This window comes from Globicephala melas, chromosome 6 (assembly GCF_963455315.2).
Source record: "Globicephala melas chromosome 6, mGloMel1.2, whole genome shotgun sequence".
NCBI lineage: Eukaryota > Metazoa > Chordata > Mammalia > Artiodactyla > Delphinidae > Globicephala > Globicephala melas.
Genome location: NC_083319.1, coordinates 11,249,853 through 11,258,748, shown reverse-complemented (window position 1 = coordinate 11,258,748; position 8,896 = coordinate 11,249,853). Strand labels below are relative to the sequence as shown.

Sequence of the window (8,896 nt, the reverse complement as noted above, 5' to 3'; positions counted from 1 at the left end):
CCAACCCCGGGACAGAGGTGGGGATCCCAGGTGGGCCGGGGGCTCAACAACCACCCCTGTTCCCACTCGGGGACAGGGAGGCGGCAGTGTCCAAAAGTCCTGGTTCTCTGTCCCCGGCTCTGGCTGCCTTGAACACTGTGCTCTATTCTCTTAAGGGTGCAGGCAAAGTAAAATGACCTCTGGGGGAGGCAGGTCTTAGAGGCTAAGCCCGGCAAAAAGGTCAACATTAATTTTTAAATTATTGACATTATTTCCATTTTTATTATTGAAACATTTCTTGTTATTTTCATTATTAAACCACTACATGCACAGAAAAACAATAAATGAATGAACTAAAAAGGTAAGTCTCTTGTCATTGGAGTCGCGGTCAGAAACAGTCTCTTGCGTACATTCCTGATTAAAAAATAAAGGAGGAAAAAAGAAACATCAACAAACGTGATTCCTCACTTTGTCCTTTGGAGGCAGCCGTTTCTGGGCAGCTTTGTTGCTGTGCTCTCCCCAAGGCCAGAGACTCACCTAACCTCGTGCTGCAGGGACCGGCTGGGGTTCACATCTGTCCTGGACACCCAGCACAGGGCCTGGTGGAGAGTAGGGTTCAGTGCATTTGTTGGAAGAGGGTAGGAGAGAGGGATAGAAGGATAGAGAAGGAAGGGAGGGAGACCCCGCCACTTACTTGTGACAACAGAGGCGGGTACAAAATCCTGTGGGGATCCAGGGAGAACATCTCACTCTGCCCGGAGAGGTGGGGAAGCAGCCAGTGACACTGAGTCTTGAAGCATGACTAGGAACTTTCCAGAATTTGTAGACATCCAACAGGCAAAGAAACAAAGAGAAGGCAGGGTGAGTGCAAAGGCATGGAGACATGAGAGAACAGGCCGTCTGGGCCTTCGTGGAGAGCCTGGGACAGGCTGGAGGAGGGTTTTGGAGAAGAGAGGGGATAGGAGAGGTTGAGGACGTCGGAAAGGACTTCCTGAGTGGGGCCAAGGGGTTGGGACGTTATCCTCCCGATTTCAGGGAACATGCACGGGGTGCTCGGGGAACACGCAGGGGGTGCTCACCAAGCCTCGGCTGAACCAGATTAGGAGGCAGGGACCCCAGGTCCAACCACTGGAGGGGCAGCAGCCCCCGGATCCCATCCCCTGCTGGGGCCCCCGAGCAGCTACTCCTCCCCTCCCACACTCCAGCCTGGATGTTTTTCTCTGCACTTGATGAAGTTAAAATAAGCCCTCTCTGGGGTGACTCGCAGGCATTCAAATTGGATTGGCACACAGACATCGAGCAGTTGGTGGCAGGAGCCAGGGGACCCAGAGAGCAGGTTTTCGCTGGAGGGGACATGAGCTTTATTTCCCTCTTGGTTGCTGACAAGGAAGCAGCTGTCCTTCCCTGATTATTTTTACCTCGAGCCACAGCCGCTGACGCCGAGCCTCCCCAGCGCCCATCCGCCTGCCAGGGCCAGGTGAAGAGTCCCACTCCCCGGCCCAGCTCAGCGGAGAGCCTCGAGCTCCACCTACCGCCGCCTCCACATAGGACCAGGAAACAGCCCTTTGGCTTGGATCCAGACCCTTCCATGCCAAGCTGGGGTCACTGACAGGAGAAGAGAGAGCCAGAGCAGCCTTGAAGAAGATTTGAGACAAAAAAAGGGAAAAAAAATTTCATAACCAGTTCCCCTCCTCTAACACACTAGCTCCTTCCTTTTTGTTTTACCTCTGACTTCTAGCTTGATGAGACTAAACCTGAATACCACTTTACTGTTACCTAAGCGCTTCAAAGTCATTCCATTCTTGAAAAGCCCAACAGGTGGGGGACTTCCCTGGTGGTCTAGTGGCTAAGACTCTGCGCTCCCAATGCAGGGGGCCCGAGTTCGATCCCTAATCAGGGAACTAGACCCCACATGTCACAACTATGAGTTCACATGTTGCAGCTAAAAGATCCCACAACTAAGACCCGCACAGCCAAGCAAATAAGATTTTTTTTCAAAAAAAAAGGAAAATAAAAGAAAAGCCCAACAGGTGGGTATCATTAGATCCATCTTACAGCTGAGAAAACTGAGGCTCACAGGGGAAGTGGCTTGCCTGAAATCACACAATAACAGAGTGGGAGAAATAGGATTGGAACCCCAGTCTGTCCAACTTCAAATCTGGTACACCATCCACTGTATTTTCAAGTCTTTGTCCATGTATCAGTTAGTAACGCTCTCAGCAGCAGCTAACAACAATACTTTAAATAAAATGGGGGTTTATTTTCATTGTATACCAAAAGACTGGCAGCAGGTTGTTTCCGGGTTGGGAGGCAGCACAATGATGTCATGGACACAGGGTCTTTCAATGTCGCTGCTCCATCATCCTTGATAGGTTGCCTTTTAACATGCTTGCTGCCTCACTGTCACAAGGAGGCTGCTGCAACTCCAGGCATCTTGCCTAAATTCAAGGCAGAATGAGGATAGAGGGAGGGGATGGTGAAAGCTGTGAGAATCCCATTTATCAGTAAAGCAACATATTTCCCTGAATTCCTCCGGGAGACTTTGGTTTATATCTTACTGGTAACATGGCTACCACAGCTCAAGTGAAGCTGAGAAAGCAAGTATTTTGAGGACAGAGGAGAAGGACAAAGGAACAAATGTTGTGTTGGCCACCAACAGTATCTGCCACAGTCTACATAGAGTTGTACTTAGTTACAATTATATCACACATACTTTTTGCTTCCTACTTTTTTCTTTTACTGTTAGGTCATTTGCAGTTTCCTTATCACTATGTTGTTTTTATAATTCTCATTTTTAATGGTTTAATAGTATTTCTTCAAGTGGATAAGCCATAATGTATTTATTGGACATAGTAAGCTTCCAATGTTTTCAATATTATGTATAATATTGTGACGAACATCTTCACGCTCATTTAGGTGGGTGCCTGCCAAACATAAATCCCATACAGTGGAATTACTCGAATCAAAGATGTTAACATTTTTGGTTAATATATTACTCTTTATTTCTGCTCTTATATATTGCTTTATTGATTTCCAAGAGGCTTATGCTATTTAATATTATGTCACAGTACCTGGATGTATTGATTTTACCATAACTGCACCTGCACAGAGTATATTACCACTTTTTAAAGGTTTTTACCAAAATCGGTATATTAAAATGATACCTTAAAGCTGCTACTGTTTCCATTCCTTTGATTACAACTGAGGAGGAACACTTTTCCCCATGTATTTTCACTTTGTATTTCCTCTTTGGTGAAGTATATGTTCATTTCTTTATCCAGTCAATATCTGGAGTAAGAAACCCATTTTTATAGAAACCATACTGGTACTGGTATTACCTCTGGTCATATTGCAACTCAACTTTCCCATCTGATCTTACAAGTTCCTGGGAGGAAGGCAGGGTGTGGAACAGGACCCGAGTCACCAATGAGCAAACTGGGCTCAAGAAGTTCGTGCAGCTACTAACAGGCAGAGGCTGCATCTCCAAGCCCAGCACTTTTTCTTGTACAGTATTGCTCTTTAAAAAAAAAAATAACAACTTTATTGAGATATAATTCACAAAGCATACAATTCACTCATTTAAAGTACCCAATGCAAGGGACTTCCCTGGTGGTGCAGTGGTTAAGACTCCATGCTCCCAATGCAGGGGGCCCGGGTTTGATCCCCGGTCAGGGAACTAGATCCCATGTGCACGCTGCAACTAAGAGTTCGCGTGCTGCAACTAAGAGTTCGTGTGCTGCAACTAAGACCTGATGCAACTAAATAAATATTTATAAATAAATAAATAAAGCACCCAGCTTAATTGTTTTTAGCACATTCACAGAGTTGTGCAACGATCACCACAATCAATTTTAGAACATTTCATCGCCCCCAAGAGAAACCTTGAACACACTAGCTATTCACTGTCACATCGGGTAGAGGTAAAAATATGTTTAAGCCTGGAGAAAAGAGATGGGTGGGGTGGGCAGTTCGAAGAAAGCAGAGCAGACAGGCTGTGCCATTGGACTTGCTCCGTGACCACAGGTCACTTCTCCCCTGGCTCTGGGTTTCCTCCTAATACAAATAGAGCGCTCACTGTGTCCAGGCTCCAGGCCACGTGTGTCACAGATGTTCCTGATCGCTCTCTCTAACGTGGGGTGAGGAGCCCCACTTTACAGAAGAGGGAAGCCAAGACCAAGAGCAGAGACATGTAGCCATTCACGTCCCTATGCTGGTTGGTGGCAGAGAGGGGCCTGGAGTGGGGGGTGGGATTTGGGAGGGAGTCTGACTTCGAGCTCAAGGCCATTACATCAGCTGCCTCCGCCTCCCTGCTTCTGGAGCTGACCCAGTGACAGGTGGCGCCAGGTGGGGAGGGGGAAAGAGGGGCATCTCTTTGTGCACTGGCCGAGGAGGGCCCTAAACAGGTTGGCACTAAATAGCTGTTTCACCAATTGTGTGGCCACAACTGGTGGTGTGACTGTCAGCCCTTGGGAGCCATGAAGCCAAGTCCTCTTCCCACTGCCCCCTACACCAACCCCCGGGCACACACTCACATGCAAACCTTAGGGTCACAAGGTGTCTGTCTGGGTGTGTCTAGATCTGTGGGATCATTCCTTCTGTCCTTCAACAAACACAAAGTGCTCTCTCTGTCAAGCTTTTCCCGGGTGCTGGGGGCATAGGGGGAAGGCAGACAGTTCCCTGGCTTTTATAGGGATCTGGGGGCTCCTGAAACAGTTTAGGATGCAGGGAAAGAATCCTAGAAGGTCTAAGTGGACACCTGAAGGATGAGTAGAAATGAGTCAGAAAGGACTTGGAGGTGGGGTACTCCTGCCTAGTCCTGGGGAGAGGGAATAGCACATGCAAAGGCCCGGGGGTGAGAATGGCAAAATGTTCAGTCTGGTCACAGGCTGGGCCACTGAGTGAAGGGGAAGAGGCACAGTGAGGGAGGAAGTAGGGCAGAGATGGGTCACGTTAGCCATGTGTCCAAGGTTGGACTTTCTCCTGGAGCATCAGGGAGCCACAGAAGGGTTTTGAGCAGGGGATGGAAATTTTAGAGAGCCTGCTCCGACTGCCCAGTGGAGAAGGGGTTGGGGCAGGTAAGAGGGGAGGCACAGCTGGTTCTGGGCCTGTCCGGGTTTCTCAGGACCGAGAGTAGGCAGGGGTCGGGAGAGAGGAAGGGACTTGGTCTGTAGAGCAGAAGCCCATCCTCCCCAGAGAAAAATGACAATAGGCCCAGGTTTTGGGGCTCTCCCAACCCCAGTACTCACACAGCTCTTCTCACAGCCACCTTCTATGTCCCTGAAAGGAAGGAGTGATTCTCCACACTTGGTGCAAGAAGACATGAAGCAGACTCGCCCAGGTCACATTAAAGTTGGTTGATGGCCAAATCCCAGTTGTGTGGGGTCTGTTGTAACCCCAAAGTGAAAACATTCTGGCTGCTGGCTTCCTCCTTCCAATATTCTTAGCCCTGGACTATGGGCAGTTTGGCTGAGGGTCTGGCACAGGGCCAGGCCCCAGGAAGAAGGAAGGACCCTGGCTGTCCTCATCGCCCCTGCCCACCCCCCGCCATCCCCTCACCATCTACACGGACAATGAGCCTCAAAGGCCATCATTCACCCACGGCCTCCGGGCCTTGTCTATGGAGACAAGGGGCCTGTCAGAGCCACCTGCCCAGAACACCGATGAATGGCCCCCGGCTGCCGGTAAGATAGTACCCAGGCTCTGGGGAAGCGAGATGAGGCAGAGTCACAGCCCCAAACAGTCCCAGAATCCATGGAGCACACCCACACCCTCATAGTACTTGGCCATCTCCAGGAGTGACTCCTGGGAAATGTGACCCCAAGGAAGGGAAGGAGTGGGATGGGGGCCCCAGAGGCAGGGGTGTTGCCAAGGATAGGAAGGTCGTAACAGGTTACAGGGGAGAGATTGGGATGGGACAGGAAGGCAAGGAGCGCCAGAAGGCATAAGAAAGTGGCTGGGAGAGTTGGGGTCAACACAAAGCCCACCCACCCACAGAGAGAAAGAGCCTGGCTTAGGAGGCAGACCTGGGATCCACCTCTTCCTTGCTGTGTGACCTTAAGTGAGTCCTGACTTCTCTCCAGGCTCAGTTTGCACAGATGTAGACCTGGGCCCCAAGAATCCTGTCTTGAAGGAGATGGTGCAAGTGTGGAAAGGCCCACCCAGGGCCGGGCAGAGCAAGGGCTCCGTCCCCCCCTTTCCTTCTCGCTGGCTCCAGACTGGGCTGGGTGGGTGGGGGTGAGCAGGTCACAGACACCACAGGGCCAAGTCCTGCGTGCATTCTGCTGGCCCAGGAACCCAGGAAATGCTCAGAGCTTTGCTCCAAGTGGGGACCTCTTATATCCAGTTTTTATTTTGAAAATTCTCAAACCTGGAGAAAAGCTGAAAGAAGGGTACACTGAACACCCATGTATCATCCACTTTGATTCCCCTCCTCTTTCTTTAAAAAAAAAAAAAATCAAAAGATGGTAAATTTTATGTTGTGTATTTAACCACAATTTTTAAAAATTGGAAAAAAAGAAAAAAGAAAACAATAAATCATTGTGTTGCCGGCTGGCTATTAAGCATAAATTAAGTTTTGACAGGAATGCTAAGTGAACTGTGTGCCAGGCACCAGGTACAAGCCATGGGCTTTGTACATATTAAGTCAAAGTCATTTAAATTGCACAGCAGCCCCATGAGTTGTGTACTATTTATCATCCACATATTACAGACGGGGAAACAGGGCCTCAGAGAAATTATGCAAGGTGGCTCCAGCGTCAAGATGAACTTGGATGTCCGACCTCCCTCCCCAGCAGGAATCCCCGCTACCTAGGCAGCACAGCTACCTCTGGACCCAGCTGCACACCTCCCATGCCGGGATGTGGGGGCTCCTCCCTCTGCACTGCCACCCCCCGACCCCCCCAGAAGCCAAATTCCTACTCCCTTTCCTCCAAACAGGGCCTCTTCCCCGTCGTGTGTTACCTTTTTTTTGGTCCCCACGGCTTGTGGGATCTTAGTTCCCCCACCAGGGATTGAACCCGGCAGTGAAAGCGCAGAGTCCTAACCACTGGACCACCAGGGAACTCCCCTCGTGTTACCTTCTGAATGACCTAGATGAAGACCCAGAGCCCGGCTTCAAGGCCGGACTCTGTCACTGGCCAGCCGTCTAACTCGGGATGAAAGCCCTCAGTCCTCATCTGGAAAACGGGCATGACAGCCCCTCCTCACATCGGGTTGAAGGTAAAGGCGATGAGGCCTATAGGGGACCAGCTCAGGGCACGTAGCAGGCTAGATGCTGGGTGCTCCCTCCTCATCCTGGCCTGAGAAGGGACTAGGGAGTTCAAGGATCCTTGGGTTTCCACAAACTAATCTGGGATCCGAGGCTCACAAGGTGCCCTTTCTAATAGGGTGACTTTACCTGTGCGTTGTGGGGAGATGTGTGACGCAGGTCTCGTCCAGAGACTGAGGATCCCCTCCTCCCCCGCGGACTCATGTGTCTCCTGCTGGCCTGTGCCTGCCCAGTCCCTTGCGCGCTGGCGGGCTGGGGTCCCGGTACTGGTGGGCTGGGGCCGAGGGGCGGGGTCTCCTAGCACCGCCCCGCACCCGTCGGTCTCACGTACAGCTGCCAGGCGGAAAGCACGCAGATGCAGATGCCGGATTCGGTCCCTGAAACACCCCGCAGAGGTTGAGCCGATCACAGCCACCAGGTCAGGCGAAGCCGGTGAGGACTTGGGCTGTGAACAGGGGAGGGATCAGTGCGGGTGAAGGGGAGCCCTTTGCCCCCGGGGCCCATCAGCCTACGAGGGATTCCCCACTGGTGCCTTGTGGAGAAGGGACGTGCAGTGGCACGACCAAACTTCACATCTCTCGTGAATGCCAACGAGTGTTTGGCAAGCAAGGAAGGTGGGTGCCAAGGAGTCTCTGGGAGCAAATACCGCCAGATGTGAACGGAAAGCTGGGGCCGTCAGCAGTTATTGAGCCCACACTGTATGCCCTGGACCAGCCTCTTATAATTCCCCATCGACTTGGGGTTGGGGGTGGGGCCTGGTGGACGCAAGTACTGTTTAAAACGGGAGAAAGTGACAATAAATTGGTGCTTTTCAGAGTCCAAAATGTGTGAACCTCCGTGTCCTCACGCGCTGGGATCTGTTTGATTTTCATGTTTATAGACTTTATCTGGGAAAGGAGAAAGGGTATGAAGCATCATTGGTGATGGCTCCAGACTTCCAGGTGGCATGAGGCTGAATGGTGGGACACAGAGGGGCGTTACTTCACTTCCAGTGTTTTCTGAGACCCATTTGTGCCTGGCCAGGGCTCTTGCTGGCCTGAAGCCCCGCAGGCTGCCAAGAGCAACCCCCAAATCACGTGTGATTAGGGTCTCCTCAGCTTACTACAGCGCCTGGCAGTGGCAGGTCTGAAGTGAAGTTTCAGACTGAAACTTGCGATGAAGTGATCACAAGCTGATCTTGCAGGTGGTGCCTCTGAGGGAGTGAGAGGCCAGTCTAGGCAGGAGGGACAGCATGGCCAAAGGTCTGGACAAGGGATGCTGCCTGGGGAAATGGGAGCAGCTTGGGGAGCAAGGGAAAAGGTGGCTGCATGGGGGAATGGTGGCACTGGTGAGGCCAGAGAGCTCAGCAGAGGCCTGATAGAGCAGAACCTTGAATGCCAGACTGAGAAGCCCAAAGGACATGAGGAAGCCTACAGGGCCTGGAGCTCGCTCTCCCTACCTCCCCTCACACCCCAGGAGACCCTGCACTTTGTTTCCACCACTCTCTGGCCCGTGGACAGCTGCTGCCCTCCTCCCCACCCCCAACCCCCTGTCAGCTCACCAGGGCTACAGTGTTTCCCATCTGCAGTCTTGGAAGAGGCTCCTGGAGACCATCCCTTTGTGCAGTAAATGTCATCCCCACTGGGTGGGCCATCCCATTCTGGGCTTCCA

At 51.4% G+C, this 8,896-nt stretch overlaps 1 long non-coding RNA gene across 2 annotated transcripts; it reads right to left on the bottom strand.

Annotated features, from left to right (window-relative positions):
* Positions 1-268: 268 nt before the first annotated feature.
* On the bottom strand, positions 269-3,186 carry LOC115854373 (uncharacterized). 2 transcript variants are annotated; one of them, XR_009564168.1, is made up of 5 exons: positions 2,254-3,186; positions 1,398-1,613; positions 674-788; positions 517-578; positions 269-393 (listed from the first exon to the last, which is right to left on the bottom strand). It is a non-coding gene; the product is annotated as an uncharacterized lncRNA (long non-coding RNA). The 2 variants fall into 2 exon arrangements; XR_004039986.2 differs by having other exon boundaries at positions 674-1,613.
* Between the last annotated feature and the right edge of the window lie 5,710 nt (positions 3,187-8,896).